This window comes from Abramis brama (assembly GCF_963993115.1).
Source record: "Abramis brama genome assembly, chromosome: 3".
In the NCBI taxonomy this organism is placed as follows: Eukaryota; Metazoa; Chordata; class Actinopteri; order Cypriniformes; family Leuciscidae; genus Abramis; species Abramis brama.
Genome location: NC_139965.1, coordinates 52,047,969 through 52,060,032, shown reverse-complemented (window position 1 = coordinate 52,060,032; position 12,064 = coordinate 52,047,969). Strand labels below are relative to the sequence as shown.

At 41.0% G+C, this 12,064-nt stretch overlaps 1 protein-coding gene across 14 annotated transcripts in view; it reads right to left on the bottom strand.

Moving 5' to 3' along the window:
• The window catches only part of mpdz (multiple PDZ domain crumbs cell polarity complex component), a 133,638-nt gene extending 132,806 nt beyond the window's left edge, over positions 1-832 (bottom strand). For 4 of the 14 annotated variants that reach the window (XM_084109760.1, XM_084109763.1, XM_084109757.1 and 1 more), the window contains exon 1: positions 733-831. The gene's annotated coding sequence lies outside the window, so the exon portion shown is untranslated. Of the gene's footprint in view, positions 1-732 lie in introns of all 14 variants that reach the window. The other 10 variants (XM_084109759.1, XM_084109762.1, XM_084109752.1 and 7 more) reach the window with 4 other exon arrangements.
• Positions 833-12,064: the final 11,232 nt, after the last annotated feature.

Below are 12,064 nucleotides of genomic sequence, written 5' to 3'. Positions count from 1 at the left end.
TCACAAGTGATTTTCTTCATGTTTTATATTGCATCTAATGCTTGTCACTGAAACAGTTGTCTCCATGGTAACCAAGTACACTAAATTTATGGGCAAATTGTTGCTGGTCCTGGAAATGATGTCACAATTCAAGGGACAGGTGTAGTTTGTGTAAACATAGATCTAAAATAGTTGAATAATTTAAATACTTTGTTCATTTAGCTCATTGTTTAGTCTTTTTCAAAATGTAATATTTTATTATGAATTTCCATGTTTTAAGAATGCTAATCTGGATCTGGGACAAGGTAATTTCAAAAGTAGCTTTTGAAAGTAATAATAGCTTTATTGTGCACCTCATATAGCAAAAATCCACCTTCGGTACATAAAAGTGCCTGCTTTGGGACATTGCAGTATGTCCCGTTACTCGCAGATCGCGCTGATCTCTTTGTGTCCTCAGGCCTGTCGGGAATAAAATCCGCTTTTCGTACAGTACACCGATGAAGCAACAGGCTGCTGGCGTGACGAACTACGAGAAAAGTTTACAAAACAGAGCAAACGAAGTGCGGAAACGGCATTAAGACAACGATATACGGGCGGCTTTAATATAAGGATAGATGATGCGCGCGACATTGTTTCATTCTAACAAAAGCGTTAGTCACAATGTAGCCTATCCACAACATGATTAAACCAAAGACAGCAGCGGTATTCACAACCATTCACGGAGAATAATGAGTTTTGAAGAGCATAACTTACAAGAGCAGCGGTATCTCGCTACGGGACGAAGTCTGTCCGGTTGTGTTGTGTTAAAGATGGGCGCTGTGTTTGAAACTGGAGCCGCCCCGTGCGCGCACACACACACACACACACACTCCTGCGCCGCTCTGTGGCTGCCAAGACCACTGAACCCCTGTAACCCTCACAAACATCTGAAGAAAATTGATAACAATTATGGGGGGGGGGGTATTTCTCGGAATTCTGAGGGGGGCCGTCACAATTGTGAGATGTAAATATGCAATTGAGAGAAATAAAGTGCGAATTGCGAAATATGAACTAGGAATGGCGATGGGGAAAAGTCATAATTGAGATAAAAAGTAGCAATAAATATATTCAAAATTGTGAAACCTGTGCTAGTTGTCACATGGAAATGTTCTCATGCCAACAGCAGAACACTAACAGGAAAAGACCAACCTACAATGCTTTCGCATTCCACTGGGCAAAAACTGCAGACATGCTTGTCGCTCTCTCCTTCTCCTCTTCAGTTACTCAGGTCAACAAAAGTTCACTTTACGTTTATGTCATATATAGGCCCTAATGTTCAGTGTGGGTTCGTGTTCATGTTATTGAAATTGTCCTAGTGTGATTGGTAAAATGGTTTAGCTTTTAGTATAAATATAGTAATATCTTTTTCTTAATAGGCTGCTGCCACCACCTTTAATTATTTAAGCCAGTATGGTCTGACACCTGAAGACAACACACCACCACAACTTAAATCAAAATATGTAGTTTTATTAACAGAGGGGACTACAAGGACAGGCTAAACTCAACCTGGAAAGCCGTAGAACTACACAGAGCACTACGTGAATTCACTCATTCATTTCATTGGTGACAAACCCCAGAATCAATTAACGTACAGAAAGTAGCACTTCAAACTCATTTAAAACCTCAACCTCATGCACATGCAAAATGGTACCTATGGCTGTTCCCTAAACCCTCCCGATTTCAGTTCCATCCACCCTTACTATCACGCTCTATTTTTAAGAAGCACAACTTTATTTAATGCATCAGTTTAAAATACAAACATAGAAACAGTCTTAAAGTGCCCCTATTATGCCATTTTAAAGTTTCCTAATGTTGTTTTGGAGTCTCCTACAACAGGTTTACATGCATCAAAGGTCAAAAAACTGTTTCATTTACTCATAATATACATTTGCACATCACCAGATGTTCAATGATTCTCAAACGACTCGTCAAATGAATCAATCTCTCTAAATCCCTCCTTTCCACGAGATACTCTGCTCGGATTGGCCAGACAGCTCAGTCTGTTGTGATTGGTTTACCGTGTACAGCGCGTCGAAAACAAAAACTCCCATTGCCATAACAACGTCAGCTCTGACTGCGTGTCCTGGTCCTGAGGCTTCCTACACTGTAAACTAAACACAGTAACGAACAATGACGTCGATTTTACTATATCAATGCGAGCGCGAGTCCGATGATGAAACATTAATTGGAAGAACTAGTTATTCAACCCGAACATCCATCGCAAGGACAACTCGAGCAGGACGTTTCTCAATGATACACTAACGTTACTCAGTTTGAGGTAGCCTACATGAGATGTTGCAACTGTAATTCCTCAGCATCAGCATTAACAAGTGCATGTCCATCAACCTTTTATTTTACTTGTACTAATTTATTTACTGAGTATTTTTCTAATATATTGCGGTGAACACGTGGAAACTGTATCAATAACAGTCCATGTAAGTTATGCAATACATTAGCCGAGCTCTAGCGTGAATGACTGATGTAACATAAACATTGGTAAAAAAATCTTGCTCCATGCTTAATCTTTCCTCAAACTAGTGAGAACAACAGACAATCTGCATTAATAGACACAGTTTTAGGTAATCGTGGCCCACAGCTGATTAGCAGAAGTATTTCAGTTAGACAGTAATAATGTGAGTTAGCCAGTAAGCAGGAGACCTACACAATATAAAACTCGCAATGAAGTATTTTGAACACCATCTTTCAAGAGCAAGCGGTTTGCGAATCCTGCATTGAACGCCGAGATTTGAGAAGAAGTCGTCAGTAAAAAAAAGGGAACACAGCAAAAGTTTAGGATTATACTGCTGTGATATTGTGGTAAAGATTAACTTTAACCACTGATTCTTTACATGCTCGTCCTTGGGCAAACAGGTGTGTTGGAGCTGGTTGGAGCTAAACTCTGCAGGGACAGCGGCATTCCAGGACTGAGATTGGTGAACCCTGACTTAGAGCTATGTTACACACATTCGCCCACGACGACGACGACGTTAATAGTGGGAGTAGGAGCGGGAGTGGGGAATTCCACTCCATTCCATGAGTAGAATAGATCCCACTGTAAGTCCGTTTCAAAAGGCCAAAGTCCAGTACGCTCTTGCAATTCAATAGCATCAGCATTCAGCATAGTAGCGACGGCACTCCTAACTTCCCGTCCCTATATACTCTCTCCCCGCACCCGCTATCTATCTATCTTCATCGCCGGCGGCCCTAACCAACCGTGAACGACACCCATTAAGCATTTTTAAGCATTAAAAACTTACCGTCCCTCACTTCCGCTAAAATTGATCATTGATTTTTATGACGTCACCGCGGACTTCAGCATCTCATCAAAACTTCTGTCCAATCAAATGCTCTCTAGAATCTAAAGCATCCCACCACCTATGCTATAAATACCACCTGGTCAAAGCGACCATCGTTGACACGTCGTGGAGCATATGGTTTTTTGCCAGGGTCAATATTGTTCCAACTAGACTTCCGGTTTGAGCATGTAGCGAACAGACGTGTGAGAAGTGGCTCCCGAATTACTTTTTTATTTTCTACCTCATTTTTTCGGCATAAAGTTTGACGCACCTTAAGTTGATTACGTGTATGTTAAGCATAACTTTGCACAACTAAATGAGACCAAAGAGACGTGACCGTGGGCAAAAAACGACAGAGATGGACGAAGATGCCACAAGTGAAGACAACATGGCTACACAAGCTAGCCCTAGCTCGGAGTTACCTGCTGATCTTGCGAAGCTTCACTCGGTGCTTCTATCCGACCTTGCACAGCAAACGGACTCCCTCCTGAAAAAAGCACTCGGCGATGCACTGGCACCAATTTCGGCATCCCTGGAACTGGTAAAATCGTCGCTTGATTCCCACGAAGAACGTATCCACGACATGGAGGAAGGGTTAAACGAACACAGTGACAGGATTGAGGCTATCGAAACAACATGCACCGCACTTCTAGCTGAAAACGAGAGGCTCAAAAACAAAGTGGAGGATTTGGAAAATCGCTCCCGTAGGTCCAATCTGCGAGTGGTCGGTATCCCGGAGAATATGGAGGGGCCGGACACAGTTAAGTTCATGACTGAATTTTTCGAAGAAGTCCTGGGTAAGGAATTCTTCCCACATCCCCTCATTATCTCCCGCGCGCACCGAGTGGGACCCAAACCGACCGCCGAACCCGGCGCTAGCTCCAAACGGCCGAGGATATTCCTCGTTCTCTTCCACAACTTCCAAAACAAACACCGCATAATAACGAGGAAACGAGTGCAGCTGTTCTTCAGGGGACATAAGGTATTTTTCCACGAGAATGTCAGCGCGGAACTCGGCAAGAAACAAGCTGCTTTTAAAGAAGTGAAATCCCTCCTGTATAAGAAGAACGTCAGGTTCGCTCTTATTTATCCCGCCCGGCTCCGCGTCCTTCATGACGGACAGACGTTGATTTTCGAGACTCCGGAGAAGGCCAGAGAGTTTTACGAGCTTCATTGGGGAAAGTAGCCTAAATGATGCTGGAGCACAGAATATTTACGAGAAGATGAAAGTAAGCCTAACTTTCAGCTTAGATACTTTGACTCCTTGGGACTATTTGTTTTCGTACATGTTTAAGTTTAAGGTACAATAACAACGTAGTGGCCTCTGTGATTTAGATATGCAACAGCGTTTTTTTTTATTTTATTTTTTTATATATATATATAATTATTATTATTATTTTGTATTATTTTTTTAAACATGGCAGGGTTGTTTTAGTTAATGTGGCTTTCACACATAACTGGCATATTACCATTTCACAGACTGGTCAATTTAATAAGGTAAATTAAGTGAGCTGGATACAGAACTAGGTCAGTCACTTCGAATTATTTTACATACTTTTATCAGTCCAATTGTGATCTGTGTAATTGCACAGATGCAAATCAGGGATATATCATATTACTTTCAAATTTATTTATTTAGTTTGGTCCCCTTTTTCTTTATTCTCAAGGTGAGCTGAACAGATAATTATGGTAGAACACAAATCACTTACTGAGAGAGGAGCCATTCTCAGGATAGGATAGGAGTTATAGACAACGTTAGATGTCTTGGAAGTCTTCCCTCTGGGAATTCCTGCGGTTTTCTTCGTTTGGGGAAGAAGATCTAGGTTTGGGGTGTTCAATGGTTTTTTTTTTATTTGTTTATTTTTTTTTAAACTTAAAGCCACACCGCGGACTTTGTGACCTAAAGAGTTGACGCATACGAGTTATTTTAAATGATTCCTCAGGCCAATATACAGAGTTTGACACTATTAATGCTCCGAGCGGGGCTGCCCTCTTGAAATACCGCCTATGTAAGTTTGGAGAAGACGGACCGTCGTTGGCCAGGTCATGTGACCTGGAGAACGTATCGCTTTACGGCCATCACGTGACCATAGGCTCTGATATACTCATGGAGCAGACTTTTGCGACAGTGCTGCGGCGCTTGTGGCCTCTAGGGGCGCTAGATGTGAAAGTTACAGGTCTAGCGCCCGCAAAAGTTCCGCGGTGTGGCTTTAAGTTTCATGAGAACTGGGGAACATTTTATTTACATGGCAAAACCTTATCTTCTGAGGATGCACATAGCTATGTGGTTCAGGCTAATCATACACATTTTGGATGTCTCCTATGATGAATAACGCAGGTGGTACAAGCTCAGGAGGGGGAGCTGCAGTTAGGTTTTTGTCCTGGAATGTTAAGGGGATGAATGGTCCTGTGAAACGTTCTAGGATTTTTTCCCATCTTAAACAATTGAAAACTGATGTTTTGTTTTTGCAGGAGACACATTTACGGTTAGAAGATCACACCAGACTCCGTAAATTATGGGTTAATCATATCTTCCATTCCAAATTTAATAATAGATCGCGAGGGGTGGCAATTTTGATTAATAAACGAATTCAATTCTCACTAAATGCAATTATTGCAGACCCCAATGGTCGATATGTCATTGTCTCGGGCCTCCTATTTCAAACACCCGTTCTTTTGGTAAATGTGTATGCCCCTAACTGGGACGATACTGAATTTGCCAATAAGCTTCTGTCATCTCTCCCTAATTTAGATACACATAGACTAATCCTTGCAGGAGATCTTAATTGTACGATTAACCCATTGCTCGATAAATCTAGCCCTAAATCTACCTCACCTTCTGCAATGTCGAGGGTCTTTTCAGACTTCATGAGACAAAATGGCTGTGTAGACCCATGGAGGTTTCAAAATCCAACCTCCAAACAATTCTCTTTCTTTTCTCATGTTCACCACTCTTTCTCAAGGATAGATTACTTTTTTATAGATAGCTCCTTCATCCCTGCAGTGAAATCGGTTGAATACTTGGCCATCATCATTTCAGATCATGCACCACTCATCTTGGACCTTTCTTTCACTTTGAACGTTAGAGAGCAACCCTTCTGGAGACTTAATTCCCTGTTGCTTTCGAACGAGAAATTTTGCGAACATGTGGCTACTAATATAGATACTTTTCTGGAAGTAAACAAGAAGGAAGGTATATCATATTCCCTACTCTGGGAAACCTTAAAAGCGTACTTAAGAGGACAAATTATCTCCTATGTAGCACGTCAATAAAGAACGCCGCAAACAAATACAAGACCTGACGGATTCAGTTTTTAATTTAGACCGCAAATATTCTGAAAGCCCTTCCCCAGAATTATATAAAGAACGGATAGCTCTACAGTCTAAGCTCAATCTTCTATCCACCAACCAGGCTGAATACTTATTACTGCGGACCCAGAGCACTTACTATGAGTATGGAGAAAAAGCTAGTCGATTGCTGGCTCACCAGCTGAAACGTCAGGCTGCTTCACGGCTCATACCCCAAGTGAGAGATCAGGATCAAAACATAGTCACCAACCCAAAGGAAATCAATAATACTTTTGCAACATTTTACTCTACACTTTACACGTCTGAATTTCCATTAGATGTTACGAATATGAACAGTTTTTTAGATAGTTTAGAATTACCTACTGTTGAGCCTGGAGATAGGGAGATGTTAGATCGACCTCTTGCACTGACAGAGATCGCTGCAGCCATCGGAGACATGCGAACTGGTAAATCTCCAGGACCCGACGGTTACCCCGCCGAATTTTTTAAGAAATTTAAAGATAAACTTGCACCTATTATGCTAGAAGTATTTAACGAATCATTGGGAAACGGTTCCTTGCCCCCAACCCTCACACAAGCTAAGATTACACTACTCCTCAAAAAGGACAAGGACCCCACTAACTGTGGCTCTTACCGTCCTATCTCCCTCCTAAATGTTGATATAAAAATTTTAGCCAAGGTAATGGCACATCGCTTAGAATCTGTTCTCCCCAAAGTAATCTCTGAGGATCAGACTGGTTTCATAAAGGGCCGCCACTCTTTTTCAAATATTCGCCGACTTGCTAACGTCATCTATTCCCCCGGTCTTTCCTCGACTGCAGAAGCTGTAATCTCTCTGGATGCGGAGAAGGCGTTTGACCGGGTGGAGTGGAAATACTTGTTTGCCGTATTGGAGAGGTTTGGGTTCGGTGACACATTTCTGGCATGGATTCGTCTGCTCTATTCGTCCCCACAAGCATGTATTCAAACTAATCAATCTCATTCCAAATTTTTCCCCTTGACTCGTGGGACACGTCAAGGATGTCCTCTATCCCCGCTCCTGTTTGAATTGGCAATCGAACCTCTTTCGCTGGCTTTAAAGTCGTCATTGTTATTTCGGGGGGTTGGGCGTGGGACTGAGGAACATCGCGTCTCTCTGTATGCAGACGATCTCTTGATCTATGTAAGCAATCCAGAAACCAGCATCCCTGTAATTGTATCACTATTGAATAATTTTGGGTCTTTTTCTGGCTACAAACTCAATTATCAGAAAAGCGAATGCTTTCCCATTAATGATTTGGCAATGCAAATTAAACAAGAAGCAGTCCCCTTTCACTTAACACATTCCGGTTTCAAATATCTTGGAATAAACATTACACGTTCCTTCACCTCTCTTCTTGGGGCTAATTTTACACCTTTAGTTAACCAAATGAAAGTTGACTTTCAAAGGTGGAGCTGCCTACCTCTGACTATTGCAGGGAGGGTACAATCGGTGAAGATGAACGTACTCCCAAAATATTTGTATTTGTTTCAATGTCTACCGTTATTCCTGACTAAATCATTTTTTAAATCAGTTAACACATCCGTTACCTCCTTCATCTGGAAGAATAAAGTTCCAAGAGTTAATAAAGGCTTACTTCAGAGGGGTCGCGATGTGGGGGGACTAGCTCTCCCCAGTTTTATCCACTACTATTGGGCAACTAACTTGCAGAAAATTTTATTCTGGCTCCATGTGCCAGATACCGACTGGTGTACACTTGAGGCACACTCTTGCCACTCGTCCTCTCTCCCTGCTTTGGTGTACTCCTCCCTGCCCACAAAGTGGTCCAAGTTTACCTCCAATCCCATAGTATTGTCCACCCTTAGAATCTGGGCCCAGTTCCGAAACCATTACAAATTCACCTCTCCCTCCCCCCTTAGCCCTATTTGTAAGAATCATTTATTTCCAGCCTCCTCTCTCGACTTAACATTTACTCAGTGGGGCAGGAAGCAGCTTTCCTGTTTTAAAAGCTTGTACTGTAAAGAAAGGTTCGATAGTTTTGATAATATATGCCAGAAATATGATCTCTCACGCAGTAATTTTTTTAGATATCTCCAAGTACGCCACTGTGTCAAAGCACTGTTCCCTTCTTTCCCGGTCCTCCCTACCGAGGCAGCATGGGAAGAAATGACCCTCCTCCGTCCAAAAAAAGGACTGATATCACAACTATATTCTCAATTTATGTCTCTGGAAAACCATGACCTTTCAAAAATTAAGAACGGGTGGGAAGGCGAATTGATGGTTGAGTTGTCGGACAGACACTGGGAGGATGCACTACGAAGGATTAACTCATCCTCATCCTGTGCACGCTTGGGGCTCATTCAGTTTAAAGTAGTGCATAGGGCTCATTTCAGTAGGGCTAGGTTAGCAGATATATATCCAGGAACAGATGGGAGTTGTAATAGATGCTCCTTCTCTCCAGCTGATTTAACTCACACGTTTTGGTTGTGCCCCCGTCTAAATCAATATTGGTCATCTGTTTTTCAAACTTTATCCGAAGTTATAAAAATTCAAATTAAGCCCTGTCCATTGATTGCAATATTTGGTATTCCAAAGGAGACCTTAACTTTAACCCGGGACCAATCGGACATTATCGCTTTTACATCACTTCTTGCCCGTCGTAGAATCTTATTGGTTTGGACATCCGCTACTCCACCAGCGGTAGCCGCATGGTTAAGTGATGTTTTATTTTTTCTTAAACTAGAAAAAGTTAAATTCACATTGAAAGGGTCCATCCAGAAATTTTACTTAAAATGGCAACCATTTGTGACATATTTTGAGAATCTCAAAGTATTGCCTGAAGTATGAGACTCCTTTATATTTTACAATTTACTACTACTTCTCTCTGTTTCCTTTTTTATTTTTATTTTTTCTATATATGTTTATTCAAATCAATGGTCAATCACCTTGATATGGTGGGAACTGAGTAGCCTGACTGACAATTGTGAAACTGAGTTTAAAGCCCTGTTAATCAACTGGGGTTGAAATGTGGGCATGTAGCTGTGTGCTTGTTTTCAATGTGTGGATCCTTAAACTTTTTTGAAGTACTGTGTAACAAACAAAATGGAAAAAGATTGTTTTCCCAGACTGTTGTCAAAATTTGGGGGGTGGGAAGGGTTGCCATTAAGTAGTGTTTTTTTTTGTTTGTTTGTTGTTGTTTTGTTTTGGGGGGGGGGGGGGGAGGTTGGTTGTATAAGGTTTTAGTTGTTTAAGATAAAATGAAACTGGAGAACTGTTTCATTTCCTGTAAAATGTAACATCCTTGATTCTCCAATAAAAAGATTAAAAAATATATATATATATTGTTCCAACTACTTTTTGAAACAACTTGTGGCACGGATGTACCAATACAAATAAATAAAAAACATCTTCAGTTAACTAGCAAGGCATTAATTTCATTCATTTGTCAAATAAGAGGTGTTCTAGTGCTGAAATGTGTTGTTTTTATATCAACCTATTGAGCTTGTTGCTGCTGCTATCAGTTGCATAGATACAGTACAGTGTTCTCGCGCACAGTCTTCACTCAGACACGCGCTTCAATCTATCGCCGTTGCAGAGCCCCTTATTCGTTTTGTGATATGAAATCACAAAACAAAACGCACACCTTACAGATCTGCCAGGTTCCTGCGCTACATTTCCCATCACTCTCCTCTGTTCCCACCTGCACGTCATTCCTGATCACACACACCTGCACCTCATCATCACAATCGTCACTCCATCTACTTAAGGATTCACTTCACGTTTGTATGAAGAGGACTACTTCCGTGCAACAACCTACCTGACTTCTCCAGCGAGCTCTCTCAAACCTCCACTCCAGTGTCTTGTAGGGATGGGGAAATGAAGCCTCATGAAGCACTGAGGCTTTCCCCTGATTGGTCCGGGAAAAGATTCTAAGCATCGAGAGTGTCTAAGCACCGTCTTGTGGCAGGTCAAATAGCAGCCATAAATTGTCATAAGCAGTGTGATTCTTCCAGTGTCTCGTTCTTCCTCCGTGTCTCCAAAGTCTCCTGCGATCCTGTATTCCATCCTTCCACCACCATCCCTGTAAGACGACACATTCCTTTCATTGCCAGTACAATATTCTCCAAATCATCATTGCACTTACTACTCACCTGCTCCCAGTTCACCCACACCCAGTTGTTGTCCAAATAAACATCCAGTTTGCTTAATCTGTCTTATGAGTCTGATTCCGTAACACACCTCTCCCACCCACTTTTTAAAACAAAATTACGCCACTGGTTGGATATGTGTTGGTTGCTCGAGTTTTATTCTGTTTTTCCAGATGTACGTTGGTTAGGAATGAAATGGCTACAATTTATTCACATCTCTACTATTGAATTCGCTTCCATGGTGCTGTCAAGTAGGGCTTGCAGTCTGTGAGGTAAACTAAACGCTATTGGCTATTTGAAAAGGGGAGAAGCCATTCAATATATCCCGCCTTAGCTTCCTGTTTCAGTGGAAATTACGTCAATGCATCATACAAAGCTGCGCGTTCCAAGGCACTTTAGTGGACCTTTAAACACATTTAAAACCTATAAATACAAAAAATTGAATAAATAATCGGATGGTTTTTTTTTTTACCTTCAAACTTACAACAACCACAACTTACAGACAAGGCTTTGTAAAGCAGACGTCTCAGGTTATATGTAACCCGGTTCCCTGAGAAAGAACGATACGCTGCGTCACGACATTGACACTATTGGAAAACTTCTGCATGAGCCGGTGTCTGAAGTGTGGAAACATTAGGGGTGTAAACAGTACACAAAACTGGTGGTTCGGTATGTACCTTGGTTTTGAAGTCACAGATTGGTACAGTACATCAGGGGGGAGAAAACTAAACATACATTTATTTACTTTTTTTTAAACAGTGGTTTACTGAACAAATTGTGTATCTGTCTTTAAATGAATACAGTTATTATTAAAATTTTCTTAAGGATAATTTTTTATCTCTGCTAATGCTGTAAACTATATAGGGAGCCCTTACTTGCACATTACTATGATATTAAAGGTTAACAACAGAGCCTAAACTATTAGCCTAAATTCAGTTGCTATTTATTTTTAGATATAATAATCAACGTTCAAATAACAGATTGTATGAAAACACGTAAATTGCACATGAGGCAGTTTTTGTATTAACTTCTAAATTTAATTTTATGTTTTTACTCCAAATCGTTGTTGAAATATAATCATTTAAATTACACACTGGCTGTCATTTTCATGACATATAGTTTAAACATACATTACATAATCAAGACATCACTAACAGGTTAAGTAAAATATAATATATAGGCTAATATAGTGCATATATTTAGTGAAAGGGTTCATTTCTCTAGTTGGCTAACAAGCTGTGGACACTGAATGACTTTCCTGAGGTAAATGTAATGTAATGCTACTACTATACGTGGGATGTTGTTGACAAGCT